The sequence below is a fragment of the Strix aluco genome, chromosome 1, assembly GCF_031877795.1.
Source record: "Strix aluco isolate bStrAlu1 chromosome 1, bStrAlu1.hap1, whole genome shotgun sequence".
Classification (NCBI taxonomy): Eukaryota; Metazoa; Chordata; class Aves; order Strigiformes; family Strigidae; genus Strix; species Strix aluco.
In genome coordinates, this window is record NC_133931.1 from 6948816 (window position 1) to 6972136 (window position 23321).

Here is a 23321-nt window from a genome sequence, read left to right on the forward strand (position 1 = left end):
TCCTTTAGAACTATTCCTAAGAAATCATTTCAGTAGACGTCTGCAGGTCTGGCTAGAAACATAGGCACTAAATTTCCGAAACTGGAATTTAAGATTTGTCAGCTCTATGAGATAGGGTTCAGCTCTAGATGATCTGGCCATTAAATCACTCATATGAACAGAGGGCCTCCAGCCTAATAGTAGATACTGAAACCAGGTCTACGTTGTTCAAATGGATATAAAGGAAAAAAATCCTGTAAGGACATGTAAGTAGAAATGATGATGAAATTAAAAATAAAATAATATAAAATTTATAGGATAAGCATTCTGTGAAATACTTCACTGCTGAATTTATTTGTAGTCTTAATTAAGCCCCATTAAAATGACATTTGAGCCCCTAAGAAAGTAAATGAAACTTATTTCTTTGATATTTGGGCTAGTTTTTGTTTAGTTAACAGCATTGTGGAGGCAAAGGAGAATGACCTGAACCTGAATGTAGAGATATACTCAGGATCCTGATAATAAATTTGCAGTACATTGCACTGTGAGATACTGAGGTACCCTTTCTTGTTCTAATCACAGAAGTTGGCTATCAGTAGTCTGGCCCCTTAGCAGCTTGCAAGCAGATCTATAACATCTTGCAAGTTCCTTCAGAGTTAATTATTGAAAAATTATAGGTTATTTTGAGTTTTCAGTGTTCCTGGATTTGTAGTGTGCACATTCTACCACACTCCAAGAAATTCTTTGATAGAAATTATTTTAAAAATCTTATTCAAAAATTTGAAATAATTATTTTTATTCTCAAGTAAAAAAAAAAAAAAGGTAACTGTAAAGAAGGTTTTAGTTTCCTTATATGTGATGCATAAATGTCAGTTTGCAATAGTTTCTAGGATACCAGTTATATATGTGAAAGATTCATTACCATAAATGAGAGAGAGCAGTCTTCTTTAAAGCCCACATACATACAAATGTCCAAGCACCAACATCTACCAGTTTGATTTGTTTTGTGACAAACTGGATTATCCCTTAGGATAATCACTGTCCCTCCTATAAATTAAGTATATTTTAATAAAACATTCCAATACTGACATTTGAAATAGCCACCTTAAAAAACAAAACAAAACAAAACAAAAAATGTATGGGTGTTTTTATAATGTTATTTCTATATTTAATCTTCTGGTAAGTATGCATACCACTAATACATCCTTGAGCTAACATGAATTCTTGAAGCACTTAGGCATGAAGATCATAGGATAACTCCGGTGTGAAGGAACCTCAGGAGATCCCTAGCTCAAACTCCTTCTCAAGGAGGGTCAGTTACAGGGTCAGATCAGGTTTCTTAGGGCTCTACTCCATCTGGTCTTGAAAAACCTTCAAGGATGGAGATAACACAACCTCCCTAGACCACCTGCTCTACTGTCTGAGTTTCTCAAGGAAAAAATTTTCTCCTCATATCCAATCTGAATGGTTTTTTTTCAACTTATGCCCACTGTCTCTCACCCTTCCACCATACACCACTATAAAGAGCCTCCCCACAGTGTACTGGAGACTGCTGCCAGACCCCCTCAATGCCACCTCTTCTTCAGGCTGAACAAGCACTTGGTCCTCAGACTCTGCTCACAGGTTGTGTTCAAGCCCCAAGCATCTTGGTGGCCTCTGCTGAGCTTCCTGCAGTTTACTGATGTTAGATCAAAGATTCTGGAAGTCAAATTTCCACTGACCTCAAAAGGGCTGCAGTTGGATCACTCCCTGTGTGAATATTTTCTTTTGGACTATTTTGCTACAGATAGATTACCCTGAAGTCATTTTTCAGGGTTAGGAGTACAGACTATACATGTTACTGTCCAAATCATGAAAGAAGGCAGAATCACAAAAGAGTGGTTCGGAAGTTCACTCAGACAAAAGCAGTGCATTCAAAGGAGGTAAAGGGACGTTTTTGTTCATGGTGGTATTTTTTGTATTCTTGCAATATCATGTTCCATATTCACAAATGCATGAAGATTTTTCACTCATCTGCTCCCCAGCAAGTATTTTTCTGGCCCTCCAAATTATCTGTGTGAATCAGTAGCATAATCCAGAGCTTTTTGTGCTGACAGATAAAAAATCCTGCAGTTTACACCGTGCCTGCCTTCAACAGCAAAGCCACATATTCCTTTGTGTGGAAAGAGTAATCACTGTAAAGGTAAAGTGTATGCAATTTCCTAATGCCAAATTCTATATAGAGAAAAATACTACTTTGCTTTGTGCTTTTCAGCTAGCTGAGGCCCTCTCATATGACAGGCCATAATCAATAAACCATGTGCCAGTTGTTCTGATTCTGTATGTCAGGTCACATCTCTCCATTTCAGTTTCCAGTTTCTTACGGAGTATTCACTTGTATTCTACTGTCATAACTTTCCACCTCCTTAGCATCAATTTAAAAGCTGTTATTTTTAGGCCGTAGAAATTGCAACCCACCTGCCCCGCTCTCCTCAAAAAACTACACCACTGGCCATATTCAAAGCAGGGACATGGCAAGAGGTCAGTCCTCTGCCTGAACACCAGTCACTGTGATATACCAAGGAGGCCAAATCCTCCATGTCCACACCTTGTCCATAGTGAGCAAAGAGATGACATGATGACAACTTGTCAAGTAATAAAGATTGTAGAATTTCAATAAAAGGTCCTTATGTTGGCAAGATGTTTATTTATTTCTGTCTTCCATAATCTCAATCACACAGCTTGACATCTCTAGTCTTGCTAAGGAAATTCCTGATTTGTCAAGCTTCACGATGCAGACTGGTTAGACGGCCAGAGTGGGAATTCTCAGAATTATTTTATGTATCAGAAAACTGGACTGTGTGAATCACTCCAGCCTGACCTCGCATTCCGCAGGTTGCTCCAAAATAATAAGTCAAGACCATTTAAATCCCTCCAAGGGCCTGCTCTATGTGCTCTACTCTTTCCTTTCTTGTCTCCAGAGTTCCCGAAGTAACTTCAGGAAATGTCTGTCTCCTCTCTACTCAATTCCCTTGGTAAAGGAGGGATGCTAGTAATTGCTTATAAATTCCCTTGGTAAAGGAGGGATGCTAGTAATTGCTTACAGCTTAGTGGTGTTTTGAGTACTGGTTAATATTTTTGTGTTTTCAGATCATAAAGACATACACATATAGCCAGATACTGCAGTTTTTAAATATTGTAACCAGGGACTTTGAAATTAGTGGCATATTTATAAACAACACTTTTCACCGTGAATGAACATTCAGACAGCAAAAAAACTTGGAGGAAAGCCTTTTTCTGGATCCTTCAAGGACTGTCCTTAAAATAACGTTCTCAACTGGTGAGTTACATGAACACGTTTACCTCCAGTGCCCTTAAGTGACTATGATGATTTAACTTTCAGCTCGAAAACTTGGGATATTTGTGGCCATCTGGCTATTTCTTCCCTTTTTCTTTATCCTATTTATTTGTTTGGATTTCGAGGGGTTGTTTTTTTCTTTTTATTCCCTCTGTACAGTTTAGAGCTCACTTTATATACAGCCTGTCTGCCTCCATCTCTTCACCCTCCTCTTCTATACTGCATCACATCCTTCTTCAAACTCAGTTTTCCTGCCCTGGGTTTAACTACAGGCTTCCATCAGTCAAGAAATTGAGTTTTGTAGCTCCAGCAACTACCACAGTTGGCTCAGCTCTTAATGTTTGGCTTTTTTGATGTGTCCTATTAAGCAGAAAGAAATGGTACATTTATTTTTTGAATGGTTATAAACAAGAGGTTATTTTTTTCTTTTTTTTTTTTTTTCCCTCTTGAAATCTGTTCCTTTAGGGCATATAAGATTCTTTTTAATGTCACAAAGCGATGTATGTGTGCTCATAGTAAAGGTATTTTGCTCTTATTTTACCACAGGTTGTTTTCTAGGTTTTTTTTAATAAAATAAAATAAAATAAAATAAAATAAAATAAAATAAAATAAAATAAAATAAAATAAAATAAAATAAAATAAAATAAAATAAAATAAAATAAAATAAAATAAAATAAAATAAAATAAAATAAATAAAAAAATAGCCAGAATAGATTGGGAAAAGGGGGTTAGCGCAAAATGGAAATTCCCTAAAGAAGTGTTCCTCTATCTTCCAGAAACATTATTTTACATGCCTACACAATATAAAGAGCCTGTGGAGGTGTGGACATGTTTCTTGCCATAAGATGTCAAACTCATTTTCCCTAAATTAAGGGAATTTATTTAAGCATTGAAATATAGTGCCTTTTGAGATAATTTAGGAAATCCAAGACCCCTACATGATCCTGGCCAGTGTGACACTGCATTTAGAGCAGATCCACATTATTCTGAAACAGCAGCTGGTGGTCACATGAGATATCTCTAAAACACAAAAATGACACTAGATGCTACTGTGGGAACATAAATTTCTGCCCATCAGTTAACCTTGAATGTGTCTTTATGTAAGTTTGCCATCCTGACTCCCATTACATTTGAGGGATATCCAGAAGTTTAGTTAATACAGTAATTGCAACTTAGGACGAGATCCTCTGGATAAAAAGATGTATTTCAGAAGAATCCTCAATTTCATTGTCTCTGCTGGCCAGGGTGCTGTTCACTCTAAAGTAAATTACTATGACTTTTTTCTCATGAAATTACTACACCGTGAACTTTCAAATTTAATCATTTGGCTCCCACCTAGACTGAGGCTACAGTTGATGAAAGCTTCCCAAATGTATGTGAAGTGTGACTGTTGATAGGCATTGTTCAGGGAAAAGAAAATACCAAGGAGTTGTTGAGCAAAGAAATGAAGGAAAAGGGGTTTTCAATGAAAAATCTTATAACTTCTTATGGTCTTTGTTTTGTTTCTTTTGACACGCCTACATTTTCTGCCTTATCCTGTTTTCCTGCTCAGCTGATCATCAAAACAAAGATGCAGAACAGGACCGTTCTGCACTACCTTGCAGTATGTACTTGCTCAATCCTTCACAGATTATTTAGCAGTGCAGGAGTTCCCCACCTACTTGAGACTGTTGCTTGTTTTATGCTGTAAAACCGCTCAGACTGAAGAATGTTCCTCTCAAGCTCTTACTAGCTGTAGGGGTGGAAAGAAGGGGCTTCGTTCAGCTGAGGAGAATTTCCTGTGCCTACCTTTGACAGGTCTCTGTCTTTTTCTCTTTCTTTTTTCCTAAAAAATTTCAGGAAAATCTCTATATCACATGTGTATGCTTACTGTGTAAATCTTTTTATTGTTGTTAAAGCCATTACTTACTCTCTTCAGCACAAAAGCTAATCAAACAAGTGAACAAAAAACCTTTTTTTGTTTAGGTGCTAACAGTAAAAAGCAAAATATATTAAGTACTGAATCCTCTTCTTCATAAAAAAATCTTCCCATATGATGAGCACCCTGAAGCTGTGAAGATTAAAAATGCAGACTGGGTGACCTGAAACTCTTTTAATTATAGCTGAAGAGCTGCAGGCAGACATAAACATCTTCAAGCCAAATAGGGTAATTTATAACATTAAGGTTACATCTATGAAATACAAACATTTTTTCTTTTTTTTTCCTAGCAGATATACCCAGATACTTCACATTTTGTGTTGCATGAAAGAAAAATAATTTCAGTTTTATTTACCACTTTTAGATTTAAAAAAAGATAGGGCTACATCTTGCCATTGTGGTATGCATGCAAAGTACATAACAGTCCTCAGAGTATAACACAGTATTGAATTAATATGATACAGGCAATTGTACAGAGGCAGCAGACAGCAAAGCCCAAATTTTTAGGACTCTATCAGTTCACTTGATAGGAAAGCTATGATTTTGCTAGCAGTGGTCACTGTGTGGCTCATTCTGTAATGTACAGACTCATCTGAAGGCAACGGCATTTATGATAAAAGAAGCTAGTGACCAGTATGGGTGAAAAAATTTCTGATGGCATTGTTTTCTACCAGAAGATTTGAATTGTACTGTCAAAATGTAATAATTTAAATATGCTAAATTATTCTAAAGAATTGCTAGAAGTTAAAATAATAAAAACAATATGCTATGTTATAACATGAAAAGTTAAAACTGTGAATTTGATATCTAGTATTTGAAGCTTACCAAAAGGCAACTTTGTGTACTGTTTGAGATGAAGTACTCAGAATCATAAGATAAAAGCAAAATATTGCAACATAAATTCCTCCCTGGAAGTCTTCAACCTGGGTTGGATGCAGCTTTGAGCAACCTGGGCTAGTGGAAGGTGTCCCTGCCCATGGCAGGGGTGTTGGGACTAGATGATCTTTAAGGTCTCTTCCAACAGAAACCATTCTATGAAATGTTTCAAGTATTAGATCTCACTCTTTAATCAGAATCATATTCTTAAGTAACTAAAAGGGCCTTAAAGGCCATGATTCAGCTGAAACAATAGAAGGCAAATGTTGTTTTCAGGGACTCTTCATTAGTTTTCTGTTTTGAAGATCCAGCAGGTGATTCTTTAAGGGGAAGTTTTTTTAGAAAATTTGTACTTAACAATTGCTGAACATATGGCTCTTTTTTGACTTGTTCCCCTTCTTGTCCAAATTACTAGATGCCTCTGAAATATAGATCCTCACATTTGAAGAAGCATGGTTCATTTCTAACATTAGATGCTTAGAGTAATTTGGGACAGTGCAATGTCTTACACTAGTTACACTGTCTGCATTAGGTCTGGCCTTCAACTGTGATATAATCAACTTCAGATGACTTTTTTTTCTTTCTTCTGTGACCTTCCATTACACAAAAATGAATCAGTAACCTCCCTTACATTTCTATTCATCCTGTAAACAAAAGGCTGTAGAATGTCTCTTTTTGCAGAATAAGTAAGAGGGATTTGTCACTGATGAGCATTAAATTCTAAATCACTTTTTGCCATTCACATGATCTGAAAACAACATAATCTGAGATCACTGTAATGTTCCAGAATTGCAAAATATTCTCTGTGAAATGTCCTCTTCATATTCTCTTTTTCACTAACACAAATCAAAACTTTACAATGGAGAGTACTTTATTGTTCTATATTTAAAACTACTATAAGACAGAGATCTCATTTGTCCATGCAAATGACCAAACCATAAACTGATCTATGTCCCATTAATATTTCTGAAATGGCAAAAGAAAAAAAAAAAAAAACAGTAATATAGCTGGCGTTAAACCTGGAAATGAAGGAAAAATTTTTTAATTAGCAGTTATGAAACAGCTCAAAGATATTTAATAAAAACAAAACAAACAAAAAAACAAACAAAAAAAACCAAACCAAAACAAAAACAAACAAAAAACACCCAAAAAACCAACCAAACAAAAAAAACCCCAAAGAAACCAAACAAAAAAAACCCCCAACAATTGAATACCATAGTGGCTAAGTTTTGAACAGCAGACTCCTAGCGAGTAATTCAGAACTCTCTGAAGAACTTCTGACATCTGTGTGAAAACCAAAATACCTCTGAGAGTCTACTCGGAAATATCTTTATTCTGAGAGAGACGATACAACAGGCAAGCCAACGTGAAACACAGCCAAATGACTGAGGTCTGAAAGCTTAAACTTTCTGGAACTTACACACCTGCAACTAAAACTTACTCTAATACCTGCAGCACAAACCCCCTAGGTATATATCAGCAACAGTTCTTCCAAAGGACTGAGAAAATTTCACTCCTCTCCCTAAAACACATCAGCAAGCAGCAGTACCATTGTTCAACTTTATGTCAGTCTATCTTGATTTTTTCTCTCAAGCTCTGTCTTCCCTATTTCCCTGGATATAGGCAAGTAAGCCTTACCATATTAACAAGACTCACTTCAATATCTTTTTTTTTGTTTTAACTTGCAGGATAGCACATGGGAAAATGCCACCATAAAGCACCCTGAAGAGTAAACAGGGCAGTGCAATCTTCCAGCATCCAAAGACAATGACATCTGATTCTCATTCTATAAAATTGCAATATACCATATTTCACACTTGCAACTTAGGTTACCTAAAGACATCCTAAAATATTATTCATCTTCCAGGCTGAGCACTAGAAATGTATGCTCAGCATTATTCTCACCAAGGAAAGCTACAAAACTATTTTAATAAGGACAGCTTATTTACAGACAACCTGGGTTTTTTTAGTAAGTTCCCACATCTTATTTATTCTAACTGTGTTGGTATAATCTAATCAGCGCTATGCTTCAAAATGTTTAATTTCAGTTGGTAGCTCAATATGTTCTGTAACTCAAAACACCTTCTCTGATTTACATATTGTCAGCAAAAGGCCCATATGTGTATTTACACGGTCTGCAAGACTGAGCCTGCAACCTAGATGTTGATATATTTCCCCAATAAGTAGAAGACCTGCCTTCAGTGAGCAATTCAGTCTTACCACTTAGTCCAGTACCCTTATTGTTTATGCTGTTTCTAACTGTACTAGGTGCCTGTAGTGTTGATTGTGTATAATGTAACCTGGCAACATACACTGACTAGCAATAGCCTCTGAACCTGCCTTGTGAGATAGACTACTGTGAGAAACACTTGTGGGGTCAGAAAAAGAGTGAATAAGAAAGAACCTGACTCTGCAGTTTAGTGTTTAGACAGAAAATCTGGGACAGGGCAGAGCAGGTTTCCAGTCAGGCATGAGTCTAAGTCCCATTAGAACTTAAGTGCCTTATTCAATCCAAACCTTAATTAGAAACTGTCCTTACCAAATGTCAAAATGTTCCTTTTCTCTTCATAAAACATTAATGACCACTAGAGATAGAGAAAATGGGCATCATAATTCCCCTCTGTCAAAGTATCAGGACTCCAGTCCACATGGTTTCCTCTGTTCTAGCATGCAGGGGGACTTGCATACAGAGCTCAAACAAGGTAAATACAGTCTCTGCTTTTTTTTTTTTTTTAATAATGCTGAACACCACTTCTGAGTTACAGTGAGAAGTCTCAAATACTAGAAAAGGAAATGGTACTACATGCACCAAACACAATAAAAATAACTAGTTCCCATGAGGCTCTCTCTGAACCTTATGAATTGCTTGTGGAAATAATATTAAGCACCTCTACCTCTATAAACATGGCCTTAGTTACAAGCAATTTTACTGTAATAACAATGTCAAGAAAAGCCACTGTGATTTCATAAAATAGCTTTGCTGCTATTAATGTGTTAACCTTTTTTTTTTTTTTTTTTTTTTTAAACATTATAGCCTTGAAGGCATAAGAAGTAGTAACTTTTTCAAAAGGGCAAAAGTTGCTGAAGGACTTCACTTCTGTTGAATTCATGCATCATGCTCCATGCATTAGACCCTCAACTGGTCTAAACTGAAACAGCTCCTTTCAAATTATTTAGTCTGGCTAATTATCTGGCTTGTATGGTTAAAATTTTTAAAACCACCCACTAATGTGGGTAACTCACCACCATTCTCACTGACTAGCAGGAGCTGCAGTTAGTTGCCGCTCCAAACAATAAAGCTTTATAAATAGTTTAATATTGAATACCGAAGTGCAGGAACAATGAAAATCAGTGAATACTTTTTGAAAACTTGACCTATTTGATTCAGTGACAACCTCCAGAGATGATTTCTATGTAATATAAAAGACAGTGATCAGTTTTCCCATGGGGTGAATAACATATTAAATTGTTTTAACCATCTTAAATGTGACCAAAAAAATAATCAAGAGAAAACTGCCCTTTATAGTGAGGTAACACTATTCCCCCCACCTCCTTTGAATTAGGGAAAGAGGAAGTTTTTAAAGCAGTTATAATCGAAGGTCTTTTAAATATAGACCTGAACACCTTTTTTTTCAGAGCATAAATTTTTCACCAACAATGTTAAAACCGCTTTGATAATTTGACTTTGATTCATGGAATAATTTCATTCAGGGGTAGGGAGAGAACAAAAACACAGTTCCCAGCTGAATTTACAAAAAAACTGGAGTGGACATTTTTTCTGTTTTATTCAGTGGCCAAATGAGTGCTGACCAGCCTGTGAGGGACCAGTCCTAGTTCTCTGTAAATGGTTTGGTGCTCTTCTCCCATTACTCCTAAGAAAAATGCTCCAACCACCCTGTTTTTGTTTATGTTTCCAGTACTTTCTCTTGAAGCTGTACTCCTTTGCATGAAATACTGTCTGAAAAAGGGACTGAGATCTAGGCAGTTCATCCCTCAGGATGGTGTCTTGACCACCAACATACACTGCAGAATGAACAGTAAAATAGTCATACAAAGCCTTACAGCTCTGACAGGAAAGAGTGAAAGGCACCTTTCTTAGACATCTCTAGCTTATGGGTCTGGGGTCTGTTGAGGACAGCACTATACAAGTCCTCTGTCTGAACCTACAGAAGTGTTTGAAACAAGCTTTCTTGTGTCCTCACAAAACCTTCTGAAGTGTCTGACTGTCCCTCAATCTCACCTAATAACTCCGTCCCATTTGCAATGAAATATTTAAATCCTAATTGAGTCAGAAACTTATGCAACAGATTCATCATCACTTGAGATCATGAGGTTGACTTCCCTTCTAGAACAAATGAGTGGAGAACTGGATTTCTCACTTTCTTAAAAAAATGTCTTAAGAAGAACATCATGGGCCACCACTGGCACATTACAGAGTCAACTTTTTCTTCTCCTGATTTTTACTATGAATGTTCATCTATGAATTATTTTAGTTCAACTATGAACTATTTTACTTTCAGCTGTACAGAATATTTTCCCTCATTCAACTATTACGTATTTGGCAGGAAAACACATATTCATGCATGCATACATGCACTTCAGTTTGGATGGCATGAACTTTTTTTGTTTATTTGGTTTTGACTCAACACTGAAATGATAGAGTAATCTATTCAATATCCCACTGAAATTAGCCTTTTCAAATTAAGGAGACATAGCTAATTAAAACAAAAAGTTTTGTTAAATATAATTTGATGTATTAGGATCTTTTTTTGACCTTTGATTATTCAGGATGTTCTCAACAGATGAATGCCTGGCTCCTTTGAGAGACACTTAAAACCTGAAATTGAAAACCATAGCTGGCTCTGACTCTCTTCTGGCAAAAGGACACATTCAGTCATTTGTGCAGGAAACGGTCCTTTGCTTGGCTGGTCCTCAGGCTGTGAAGTGAACTCCAGCAGGATCCTGGGCCTGTCACAAGCATCACTATTACCATTCCTCGCTGAAAGAGCACAACTTGCCATCTCTGACAAGCATGTAGACCAGAGGGCACCTCAAAACAACAATTAGGAAAAAAATAAAATTAAAACAAAAATAAAAAATTAAACAAAAATGAAAAAAAAGCCTGACTGAAAGAAGAGACTACACAAAGAATTTTTCCCCCTGGATAAGATTGCAGTGGAACTAACTCCACGTAACAGATGTTTGTTATGGCACTTAATGTACTATGGGAAGGTACTCAAATGCCTGTGCCTTTGCACAACAATTGTAAAATATTTCTTGTCATGCTTGGAGACTTAATAGTATTAAAAAGTCAGAGCTATCCAATGCAACAAACCAGCCTGGTCTGATTTTTGACAACTTGTTATTTCATATGGTGCAAATAATCATAAAATCAAATGGCATCTACTTATAATTTTATAGCAATTGCTTCTATAGCACTTGCCAGTTTTTCCATAGTAACTTCATGTATAATTAGTACGTAGTCTTCAGGCATAAATAGCTCTCTAATTAGTCTGTAATCTGTAATTATAATGTGCTTACAGACTAGTTATTTGCTTATTTGGACTTTATTGGTAAAATAAAATACCTTCCTGATAAAACATTTGAAGGAGAATTATGTAGATTTTGCGTTTGGAGATCATTCTTAGAGACATCAGGAGAAAGAAAAGAGGATGTAATACAGTTATTGAAATTAGAAATTGTTTATTATTTACTACATTTTTATGACAATGCATGATAAAAGAGGAGATGTAGATTAAGAAACAAAATCCACTGAAAGGTTTACTGAAATCATACAAAAGTAAGCAGACACTTTTCAATTTCTTAATAACAAGGAGCTCTGGGATGAGAAACAGCAAGCAAGAGTATCAATACAGTGTTTTCTTTCAGCTGTTTCTTTTGGGGTCTGGCCTTTTCTTGCCTTGCCTTCCCTTTCCTCTTTCCTTTCCCCTTCCCCTTCGCCTTTCCCCCTTCCCTTCCCTTCCCTTCCCTTCCCTTCCCTTCCCTTCCCTTCCCTTCCCTTCCCTTCCCTTCCCTTCCCTTCCCTTCCCTTCCCTTCCCTTCCCTTCCCTTCCCTTCCCTTCCCTTCCCTTCCCTTCCCTTCCCTTCCCTTCCCTTCCCTTCCCTTCCCTTCCCTTCCCTTCCCTTCCCTTCCCGTCCCTTCCCTTTTTCAGTGAACCATAAAACCAAAAAGAATAATGCTAGTTGATAATCAGATAAACATCCCACTGGCAAGAAATGCATGAGCTACTGGATCTCAGGAGAAGAAAACCTCAGGTGACTGGATTTACTCAAAGATTTCTTACCTCATATAACAGTAAATCTTGGATAAGATAGCTAGTACATTATATTCCAGGAGGACAGTTTTGTGGCAGCTTTAAAATTTTGATATTACAGTAGTTCTAAAACACTTTCAACTCCCTAAGATTTTTTTTTTTTTTTTTTAGAACTTTTCTGAGGTATTTTCAGAGTATGCAACACGAATAATGCTACTTTTTAGCATGTTGCTTAACATGTTTGCCTGTATTTCTGCCATGATGCAGTCACAAATATTGCTAAATCCGCACCTTTACCGCTTTTAGTGGTAGAATCTGATTACCACGCATTGATACAGAGAGGAAAATACCATTATTCTCAATCTGGTGAAAACCCATTACAAGAGATACTATTTGACCTGGAAATGGTCCATAGTTTGAAACTCGTGAGGTTTCAACATTCCTTTAACATCAACTGACTGATTTGCCAGATTATTTTCCTTCCTTCTCACAAGAAATGTATCAGATTGATAGAACAAGAAGAAAGATAAAATAAGTAGTATGGATAAAATAATTCCCTTAATTTTAAATAGAAAATCAGAAATAAAAGCAAAGCTGGAATACAGGTTGAAAGATAATGAATAATTCTTTATATCAAGTTAACTCCAGAATCTGATGTGCCTGTGAATGGGTGTGAAGTATTAGGTTCATGCTCCCCAGGGAGGTGAAAGAATTTCTTGATAGGGAGAATTTCACTAGTAAAGCTAGGTTCTATGCTAGAAGATCCAGACAATTAACAAGTTTAAAAAGGCACATGAAATAAAACAGCTCTGGAATTGGAATCACTGTGAAAAAAAGTCTTACTTTTTTCCTCATTTCACAAAATAGCTGAGGTTGAAAGGCACCTCTGGAGATCATCTAGCCTAACTCCTATGCCCAAAGCAGGATCTGCCAGCACAGGTTTCTCAGAGCCACATCTACTTGGGTTTTTAATACCTCCAAGGATAAAGACTCCAAAGCGTCTTTGGGCAACCTCTGCTAGTGTTTGATCACCCTCACAGTAAAAGCTTTTTCTTACATTTAAATGGAATATCTTGTATTTCAGTTCGTCCATTGCCTCATCCTGTCACTGTGCACCATTGAGAAGAGTATGGTCCTTTTTGTCTCCCTTCAGTCCCCTTATCAGATTCAACTCCAGATGAGTTTTGGCTTTCCTAATCCCATTCTTACATGCTTGAATAGTCTCTTTATTTTGTTCTTGGGTAATAGCCTCTTTCCACATCTTGTACGTTTCCATTTTGTGTTTGAGTTTTGCTGGAAACAACTTCTTCATCTGTGCAAGCTTCCTCACACTTTTGTTTGATTTTCTGCTTGTCAGGATGGTCCAGTCTAGAGCTTGAAGGATGTGATCCTTGAAAATCAACCGGCTCTCCTGGGTCTGATTCTCTTCAAGGTTGTTTCCAATGGAATTCTTCCAAGCAGATCTTTACAGTGGTCAGAGTCTGCTTTCCTGAAGTTCAGGTCACAGTCCTGTTTTTTTTACTAGCTTTCTCCTCTCCAGATGCTGAACTCAACTATCTCATGATCTCTGTTAGCAAGTGTGAGGTCCAGCAGTGTCTCCCCTCAGCAGTTCCTTGATCATCTGTATCAAGAATCACTATCTGTATCATGAATACACTCCAGAAAACCTTCTTGATTTGTTATGCTCTGGTGTATTGATCTATGAACGAATATTGGGGTAGCTGAAGTCCCCCATGAGGACCAGAACCTGCACACATGAAACTTCTTCCAGTCATTTGGAAGATTAAATTGATGGAATGTAGTACAAAAACAAATGAACAACATACTAAACTGTAGTACATATCATACTGGCATGAAATATGAAATAATTGAGGTATTTTTGTTAACTTACCTAAAAATCTTACTTTAAAAAAATCCATTATGTGGAAAATTACTGGTTGTTATAATTGGGTTTGATCTCAAAATGAGTTAAAAAATCTGAATTTCAGTTCTGATCTTGTCATTACATTTTTAAAAGGCTGCAGAATTTTATTTTGAATATGCTACTTTATACTGTAGTATAAACACACAAATAAAAAAAGAACATTTTGATAATAATGAAAAAATGTTCTATATTGTGGGTGGTAATAGAACAATTCAACATTAAATATTTTATTTTCTTTCATTCAATGTCATTAAAGAAACAGATATGCTTATATAGATCATTTGGATTTTATTAAATATGAACTTTTCAGAAAAAAAATAATTACTTTCCTTTTGAAAAGAAAATGTCCATTTGTATTCAGTAACAATTGTATAAAAGTTTAATTATGGTGACCAACACTGTCACTGTATCTATTCATAGTGGTCAGATAATTTTGGCCCACTGACCAAAAACCACAGTTAAGATAAGGAAGAGAAAACAGAAGGCAAGCAATTTTAGGTTCTTGTGCAGTATTCACAGACTGCATGGATGAATGTGGTATGAATGTCAAATAGAGGATGATTGTACTCCCTCATGAAGTTGCACACAGGCATTAATTCCCCGTTGTTATACCGCATGACATGCACTAGGATTGTCTGACTCATGAAGAAGACAGAGTCAAATCAGCAATTCTTTCTGTCTGCCTGATGAAACTATAGTTAATGTCTCAAACATCCAGTAAAGAACTTTGGTAAAGGAGATGGTGTCTGTGGACACGCTGGGGTTGTGCAGGCAATGGCAGGAAGATGTGGCAAGAGGAGGGGGTCCTATGGAGGTGGGACCACACTTTTCTGTGGCTGAACCTCCCTATCTTGAGTGACTACATAAAGAGCCTATAGAGAAGCCGTTTTCACAACACATGAGCTGGGAAGAAAGGTCAGATAACAGTCACACCTACAAGGAGGGGGAAGTAACTGCCAATGACCCCCCCAGGCCCACTGAGACATTTCCAGAAGAATCTGAAGGTACAGACTACACATTCCAAAGCAAAGAGAATTCTAGAAGCATAGAATGTGCATGATGCCTAATTAGCCCAATGAGTCCAAGTGTCTGCCTAGAGGAGGGGCAAGGTATTGTAAAAGGATACAAGTCAAAGCCCCTGGTGGCTGCACCCCTCCGGAACTGGACCCCTAGTCTGGCTGGACCAACGCTGGAACCAAGACTGGTGAAATCTTTCTTTTTTGTCTTTCTCTCTCCTTTGCTGCCTCTCTAACTCTCTTTTCTTCTCTTTATCTCCTTTTCTCTCTCATTCCCTATCCCTGTATCCCTGCGTATAAGGCAATGATTGTCTGGGCATATTTAAGTTTTCGGCTTGTTGGTGTATGTTATGGGATCTGCCACTTGTTGGCGTATGTTGTAAGGGTTGTGGTTTATATGACGTTTGCTGCTTGTTGCAGAGATTGCAAGGCTTACTGACAAAGTTTCACGCCAATATCCGTTGTGAGCAAATAAAAATAGCATTTTGTGAATTGAAGAATCCCTGGTGTCATTTCACCTTAATCCTGACCTGGGAACCCGTGACTCTGAGTCGTTGTCCTGAGAAACTGGGACTTGACATGCCCTCAAATTCTTCTTTCAAAAACATCCCTGCATGCAACACTGCAATCTGTCTGTGTTTCCAAGAAGTAAGGGTTAGCACAAATAAAAGCTAAGAGGACAAAATACCATTTAGGGGTAAAGGGAAGTTGCTACAAATATACTTGAAATTGCTAATGTTACAGGGATCTGTAAAGTAGGATATTCAGTTTTAACATTAACCATCACTTGTGTTTTACTAGCTTTTATTTTTCCCGTATTTTACTGCAATGTATATAATTTCATTTATACTTTTTTCCTAACTACCCTCTGTAGTCATTACCCACTTGTAAGATGTTTTGAAACCTGTAACTCCTTGCCTATTGGAGATAAGACAGGCCTTGGACAGTCTGAAAAACTCCCTGAGTGCATCCCTGATAGCAGAAATCTAAAAAACAAGTGTCTAAGAAGATGTCAGTGTCAAGATAAGAGACTGGAAACTGGTCTAAACTAACCCCTTTGGAACAAACAGGAGCTGAAGGACAGATGAGGTAACCTTATGACCATATATGGACATGAGAAACCTAAAGTTCAACTCCCAGACAGTGTGAGGAAGACTATGTGGACTACTAAGGAGGGGAGAAGACCATCACTCTATTTTTACTACTCATGTTCAGACTATGTAAATGAATTCTGAGAACCCATTAGCATAAGACTGCCTTTTCTAGGAAATCTGATGAATATGTATGTGTTTTGTGTATATTAGTCAGAGTGTTTTGTTAGTAAGTGCGGCACTCATGGTGGAGTGATCCCCAGTGCTGCCCAGCGCTGCTAATAAAGAATACCTGCTTGACAGTTATACTCAATTCTGACTGTTGAGTGAAGCTCTTTGTTTTAGGGGTAAATTCATAGAATCAAAGAATCATAGAATGGTTTGGGTTAAAAGGGACCTTAAAGATCATTTAGTTCCAATCCCCCTGCCATGGGCAGGGACACCTTCCACTTGACCAGGTTGCTCAAAGCCCCGTCCAACCTGGCCTTCAACACTTCCAGGGAGGGGCCATCCACCACATCTCTGGGCAACCTGTTCCAGTGTCTCACCACCCTCATAGTAAAGAATTTCTTCGTTATATCTAATCTAAATCTACCCTCTTTCAGTTTAAGGCCATTACCCCTTGTCCTATTACTACATGCCCTTGCAAAAAGTCCCTCTCCATCTTCCCTGCAGGCCCTATTTAAGTACTGGAAGGTTGCTTGAAGGTCTCCCAGGAGCCTTCTCTTCTCCAAGCTGAACAACCCCAACTGTCTCAACCTGTCCTTATATGGGAGGTGCTCTTCATGACCCTCCTCTGGACCTGTTTGAGCAGGTCCATGTGCTTCTTATGCTGAGGGCCTCAGAGCTGGACACAGTACTCCAGGTGGTTTCTCACAAGAGCGGAGTAGAGGGAGAGAATCACCTCCTTCAACCTGCTGGCCACACTTCTCCTGATACAGCCCAGGATGCAGTTGGTTTTCTGGGCTGTGAGAGCACATTGCTGGCTCATAGTCAGTTTTCCATCCACTAATATCCCAAGTTCTTGTTGTCAGGGCTGCTCTCAATCCATTCTATGCCCAGCCTGTATTTTTCCATGAGATTGCCCTAACCTACATGCAGGACCATGCACTTGGCCTTGTTGAATGTCATGAGGTTTGCATGGGCCCACCTCTCAAGCCTGTAAGATCCTCTGGATGGCATCCCTTCCCTCCAGCATGTTGACTGCACCAGACAGGGTGCACTCAATCCCACTGTCCATGTTGCCAACAAAAATGTTAAACAGCAGTGGTCCCAATACTGGCCCCTGAGGAACGCCAGTCGTTACTGGTCTCCACTCCGACATCAAGCTATTGACCACAACTCTTTGAGTGCAACCATCCAGGCAATTCCTTATCCAATGAGTGGTCCATCCATCAAATCCATGTCTCTCCAGTATAGAGACAAGGATGCTGTGTGGGACAGTGTTAAATGCTTTGCACAAGTCCATATAGGTGATGTCAGTTTTTCTTCCCTTATCCACCAATGCTGTAACCTCATTGTGGAAGGCCACTGGATTTGTCAGGCATGATTTGCCATTAGTAAAGCTATGTTGGCTGTCACAAATCACCTCCACATTTTCTATGCGCCTTAACATAGTTTCCAGGAGGATCCACTCCATGATCTTGCCAGGCACAGAGGTGAGACTGACTGGCCTGTAGTTGCCCGGGGCTTCCATTTTCCCTTTTTTAAAATGTGGGTTGTATTTCCCCTTTTACAGTCAGTGGGAACTTTACCAGACTGCCATTTCTCAAATATGATGGATAGTGGCTTAGCCACTTCATCCACCACTTCCCTCAGGACCCGCGGAAGCATCTCGTCAGGTACCATGGACTTGTGTTCCCTCAGGTTTCTTAGATGGTCTTGAACCTAATCTTCTCCTACAGTGGATGGCTCTTACTTCTCCCAGTCCCTGTCTTTGCCTTCTGTGTCTTGGGTGGTGTGACTGGACTCCTTGCTGGTGAAGACTGAAGAAAAAAAGTCCTCAGCCTTCTCCATGTCCCATGTAACCAGGCCTCCCTTTTCTTTCTGGAGAAGGCCCACATTGTCCCTAGTCTTCCTTTTATCACCAATGTACCTTTAGAAGCTTTTCTTGTTGCCCTTGATATCCCTGGCCAGATTTAATTCTATCAGGGTTTTGGCATTCTTAACCTAATTCTTATCTGGCAAAAAGAGAGGGGAAAATAGAAAAAAAAGAAAAAGTCATCCTAATATTTATCTAAGACAGCTCTTAAGACTTCAGGTAAAATCTTCCTTAGGATCCAACACTAAAGGTCTTTGTCCTCCATCTTTGTTGAGCTAACATAAAGACACTTTACAGATTTCAGAATCTCCAAAACAAACAGCCCTGAAATAAGGAGTCTTGAAAAGTCCAATTTCTTTGCTACATGCATCACTTGTGTAGATGATTTCCATTAAAATGCAATTAAATAAGCAACTAGACCTTTTTAATTTCCAAAGTTCAAGAGATTTAGGTTTCAGGGCAGCCTCACACTGATTTTCACATCTCAACTCATCAGAAGAGCCTGAACAAAGCACCTTATGGATGAAAACAGACTGAAAAAACCACCTTCCCAGGCTTACTAGAGCTGAGCTACTGGACAGCTAGAAATAAAAAAAAATTTAAGATATGGATGATGAGGAGGTAAGCAAGAGCTTCTTCAAGTTAGGATGTTCAAACAGCATATGAACCAACTGTGAGATGTCACAGATTACTGATTATGTTTATGTTTTATAATTAGTTTATCAATGTATTAAACACTGAGTGGACAACAATGAGAGATCAGTCTTCCTCACTCTTAGAAGAGTTACATACACACCAGGCTTTACATTTCAACCTCTAAGTCAATGAAAATTTATGTGAATGTTTCTTTGCTATGGTCCAGCTTGGAGGCTTAGAGGAAATACTGGTCTCAGTTTGTCTTAAAATATCACATTGAAAATCGCTGAAGGAGTTCAGGTATCCATGAATCTGGAGATCATGGGACAGGACAGGGCAGATGTCTTGGTACTTATTCCAACTCATGCAGCACAGTAAGGGTACCACAAAGAGAACAAGTCCAATGTAACAAGTCCAATGGGTCTGAAAACTCTTGCTTTCATTGTGTTGTCTGGACAGCTTTTCTATGCTTTCATTTGAATGTTCTTCTGTGGCAGGGCAAATAGATAAGATTATGGAAGTTTAATGTTTTGTTGGAGAGGCAGGACCACTTCTAGGGATTTCATATAAATACAAAGCTACCAGAGTATTTAATTTTTCAGGCTCCTTGGATTAACCTTCATCACACCATCAATTGTTTAGTCCACAACTCATTCTCTATCCACACAAGGTTTGCTTTTTCAGAGATGTATCTTTCATTTCTAGAAGTGAGAACCTTGTTTGTTATGAAAAGCAGTAGCTGTCATACTTTCCAAAAGAAAAAAGGAAAATCTGATTTATAATGAACCTCATGTGATACTATGAAAAAGAAAAAAAAAAAAAAAAGGAGTCAAGGGCAGGCTTTCATACATCATCTGTATGAAGAAAAAAATAAATTCAAAATTCACGCAAGTGAGTTAAAAAGCTGCCAGCTCATTTAAACCTCCAACATCTTAGATCAGTTCTGCAAGCGAATCACAGTAGACTAGCAGGCTGCTATTTGCTCCATCCTTAAATGTTATTTAAAGCTGCCTACGACCAGAGCTCCAACTCTCAGAGATTTAAAAGAAGGAGCATGAAACAGCTGTTCATTCTTCCATTTCCAAGAAACACATTTCAGATGATCCATGCTTTCATTTAAAGTTTAAAGTCCTAGAATAAATACGCCTTGTAGGCTAACCAAAAGTTAATTTGCTATCAGTTGCCAAGGCAGCCACTTGCCAATGCTCCCAGTTTTAGCAAAATGCTGGGCAGAAACTGTAGCAAAAATAAGGGGGAAGTAGAACTGGGATTCATGAATAGCATTACCTCAGAGAAAAGCACCATTTCTGAACAGACCCTGGTACTAATCCATCAGTAAGAAACAGAGGAGTTCTAAAAACACCTTGGAATTACATTTATATGCAATTGTGTGGAACAAATCTAATTATATTCACAATTATAACACTTATTTTTAGCAGCAACAAACTGCTAAAATGCATAATGTAAAACACAGCACAAGGAGTGAGAAGTGAATTCAAAGACTACAGGAAAAAAAGCTTGATCTGAAGTTAAAAATGCAGAGAAGGAAGAAAATTATGAATTTCAAAACATTGTTTGGAGGGAGGTTCTTTGTTTTGGGTGGCTTTTTTACCTTTTTTTTTTTGTTTATTTTCATCACCAGGTTTGTGAATTATTTCGCTCAGTGAAAGAAAATTTTCCCTACAACAAGGAGGGGTTGTATCACTGAAGGAAGAGTTATACCGCACAGTTGGATGAGAAAATAAGACCACAAGAAAAAGAGAAAAACCTGTCGAGTCACTGGTAAGGAACACGTGACCAGGAGGCATCACAAAAGGAAGTTAGCACAGGTTTTGCCATGCTTGAAAAACACATGCTGCTTTGTCACAAAACATGGGTTTTATCTGACCTAAGAGCTGATGTAACCTAGTGCTGCTGACTTTGTATTTAAGAGATGGGAACTCCAAAGGCACCTTGCTTGCTTTAGGCACCTGTTAAAGGATGCTATTATTATTTTCAAAATATTTCTGTAGTTTCATTAACTCTAGAAGGAGCCTATGGAATTTGCTTACACTGAAAGCTTAAATTTTAAGCATCTATAATTAATTGAATAAAATCTTACCTTTTGCATGTACTGAGGAACAAATCTATTGAGAACTGAACTTGCAGAAGAGCATAGAATCATAGAATCACAGAATCATTCAGGTTGGAAAAGACCCTTGGGATCATCGAGTCCAACCATCAGCCCTACTCTGCAAAGTTCTCCCCTACACCATATCCCCCAACATCTCATCCAAACGACCCTTAAACACATCCAGGGATGGTGACTCCACCACCTCCCTGGGCAGCCTATTCCACTCTCTAACCACTCTTTCTGTGAAGAATTTTTTCCTAATATCCAGTCTAAACCTCCCCTGTTGGAGTTTAAAGCCGTTCCCCCTTGTTCTGTCACTAATCACCTGTGAGAAGAGACCAGAACCAACCTCTCTACAATGTCCTGTCAGGTAGTTGTATAGAGTGATGAGGTCTCCCCTCAGCCTTCTCTTCCTGAAACTGAACAGTCCCAGCTCCCTCAATCTCTCCTCATAGGATTTGTTCTCCAGGCCCTTCACCAGCTTCGTTGCCCTCCTCTGCACTTGCTCCAGCACCTCGATATCTCTCTTGTATTGAGGTGCCCAAACCTAGACACAATACTCAAGGTGTGGCCTCACCAGTGCAGAACACAGCGGGATTATTACCTCCCTACTTCTGCTGGTCACACTATTTCTAATACAAGCCAGGATGCCGTTGGCTTTCTTGGCCACCTGGGCACACTGCTGGCTCATGTTCAGCTGCTTGTCAATTAGAACCCCCAGATCCTTCTCTTCCAGACAGCTCTCCAGCCACACCTCCCCAAGCCTGTAGCGATGCATGGGGTTGTTGTGGCCCAAGTGCAGGACCTGGCACTTGGCCTTGTTGAAGCTCATCCTGTTAACGTTGGCCCACCGATCCAATCTATCCAAGTCTCTCTGTAGTGCTTCCCTATCTTCATGCAGATCGACACTCCCGCTTAACTTGGTGTCATCTGCGAATTTACTGATAATGCACTCTATGTCCTTATCAAGATCATCAATAAAGATGTTGAACAGAAATGGTCCCAACACCGAGCCCTGAGGAACACCACTTGTGACCGGCCACCAACTGGATTTAGCTCCATTGACCACCACTCTCTGGGACCGTCCATCCAGCCAGTGCTTGACCCAGCAGACCGTTTGTTCATCCAGGCCACGGGCAGCCAGTTTTTCTATGAGAATTCTATGGGGAACTGTGTCGAATGATTTTCGAAAATCCAGGTAGATAATATCCACAGCTTTTCCCTCATCCAATAGTTGGGTCATTTTGTCATAGAAGGAGATCAGGTTTGTCAGGCAGGACCCACCTTTCATAAACCTATGCTGACTAGGCCTGATCCCCTGATTGTCCAGTATATGACTTTTAATGGACATAATATGATTTTGGCACTCGAGATGACCTGCTCCATGACCTTGCCTGGCACCGAGGACAGACTGACAGGTCTATAGTCTCCTGGATCCTCCTTTCTGACTTTCTTGTAGATGGGTGTCACATTTGCCACCCTCCAGTCCAATGGGACATCCCCAGTTAGCCATGATTTCAGGTAAATCATGGAAAGCGGCTTGGCGAGCACATCTGCCAACTCTTTGAAAGGTGTAACCCATCCTGTCCCACACACTTGTGTGCATCCAAGTGGTGTAGCAGGTCTCTGACCACCTCCTCTTCAACTGTGCATGAGGTAAAGTAGCTGCCTGAACTATTCCAGCTATATGTCAGCTGGTTGTATCCTTCCACAGCCATGTTTAAGCATTCATGTTATCCTAACATTGCTTACTACTCAGTACCTTCTACAGCAAGCAATGATATCTGTAATATTTTGGAAGGCTCTTAGGAAGGCCACAAGGGAGAGAGAATTAATTTCTTTCATGATCTTGATAACATGGTGTGGTGGTTTGACCTTGGCTAAATGCCAGGTACCCACCAAGTCGCTTTATCACTTCCCCCCCTTTCCCCTTTTTTTCTCAATAGGGCAAAGAAGGGAAAGAAAATAAGATAGGAAAACAAAACAACCCTTGTGTGTAAAACAACAGCAGTTTTAGTATAAGCAAAGCGAAGCAAAGGTCCGCGCGCGGAAGCAAAAAAAAAGAAAACAGATTTATTCTCTACTTCCCATGAACAGGCGATGTCGGGCCTTCTC

At 38.8% G+C, this 23321-nt stretch overlaps 1 long non-coding RNA gene across 1 annotated transcript in view; it reads left to right on the forward strand.

The window, feature by feature from the left end:
• The window catches only part of LOC141932643 (uncharacterized), a 95519-nt gene that overhangs the window by 49982 nt on the left and 22216 nt on the right, over nucleotides 1-23321 (forward strand). Inside the window, exon 2 of the long non-coding RNA XR_012625872.1 lies at nucleotides 20736-20875. This is a non-coding gene — a long non-coding RNA (uncharacterized LOC141932643). The remainder of the gene's footprint in view (nucleotides 1-20735; nucleotides 20876-23321) is intronic.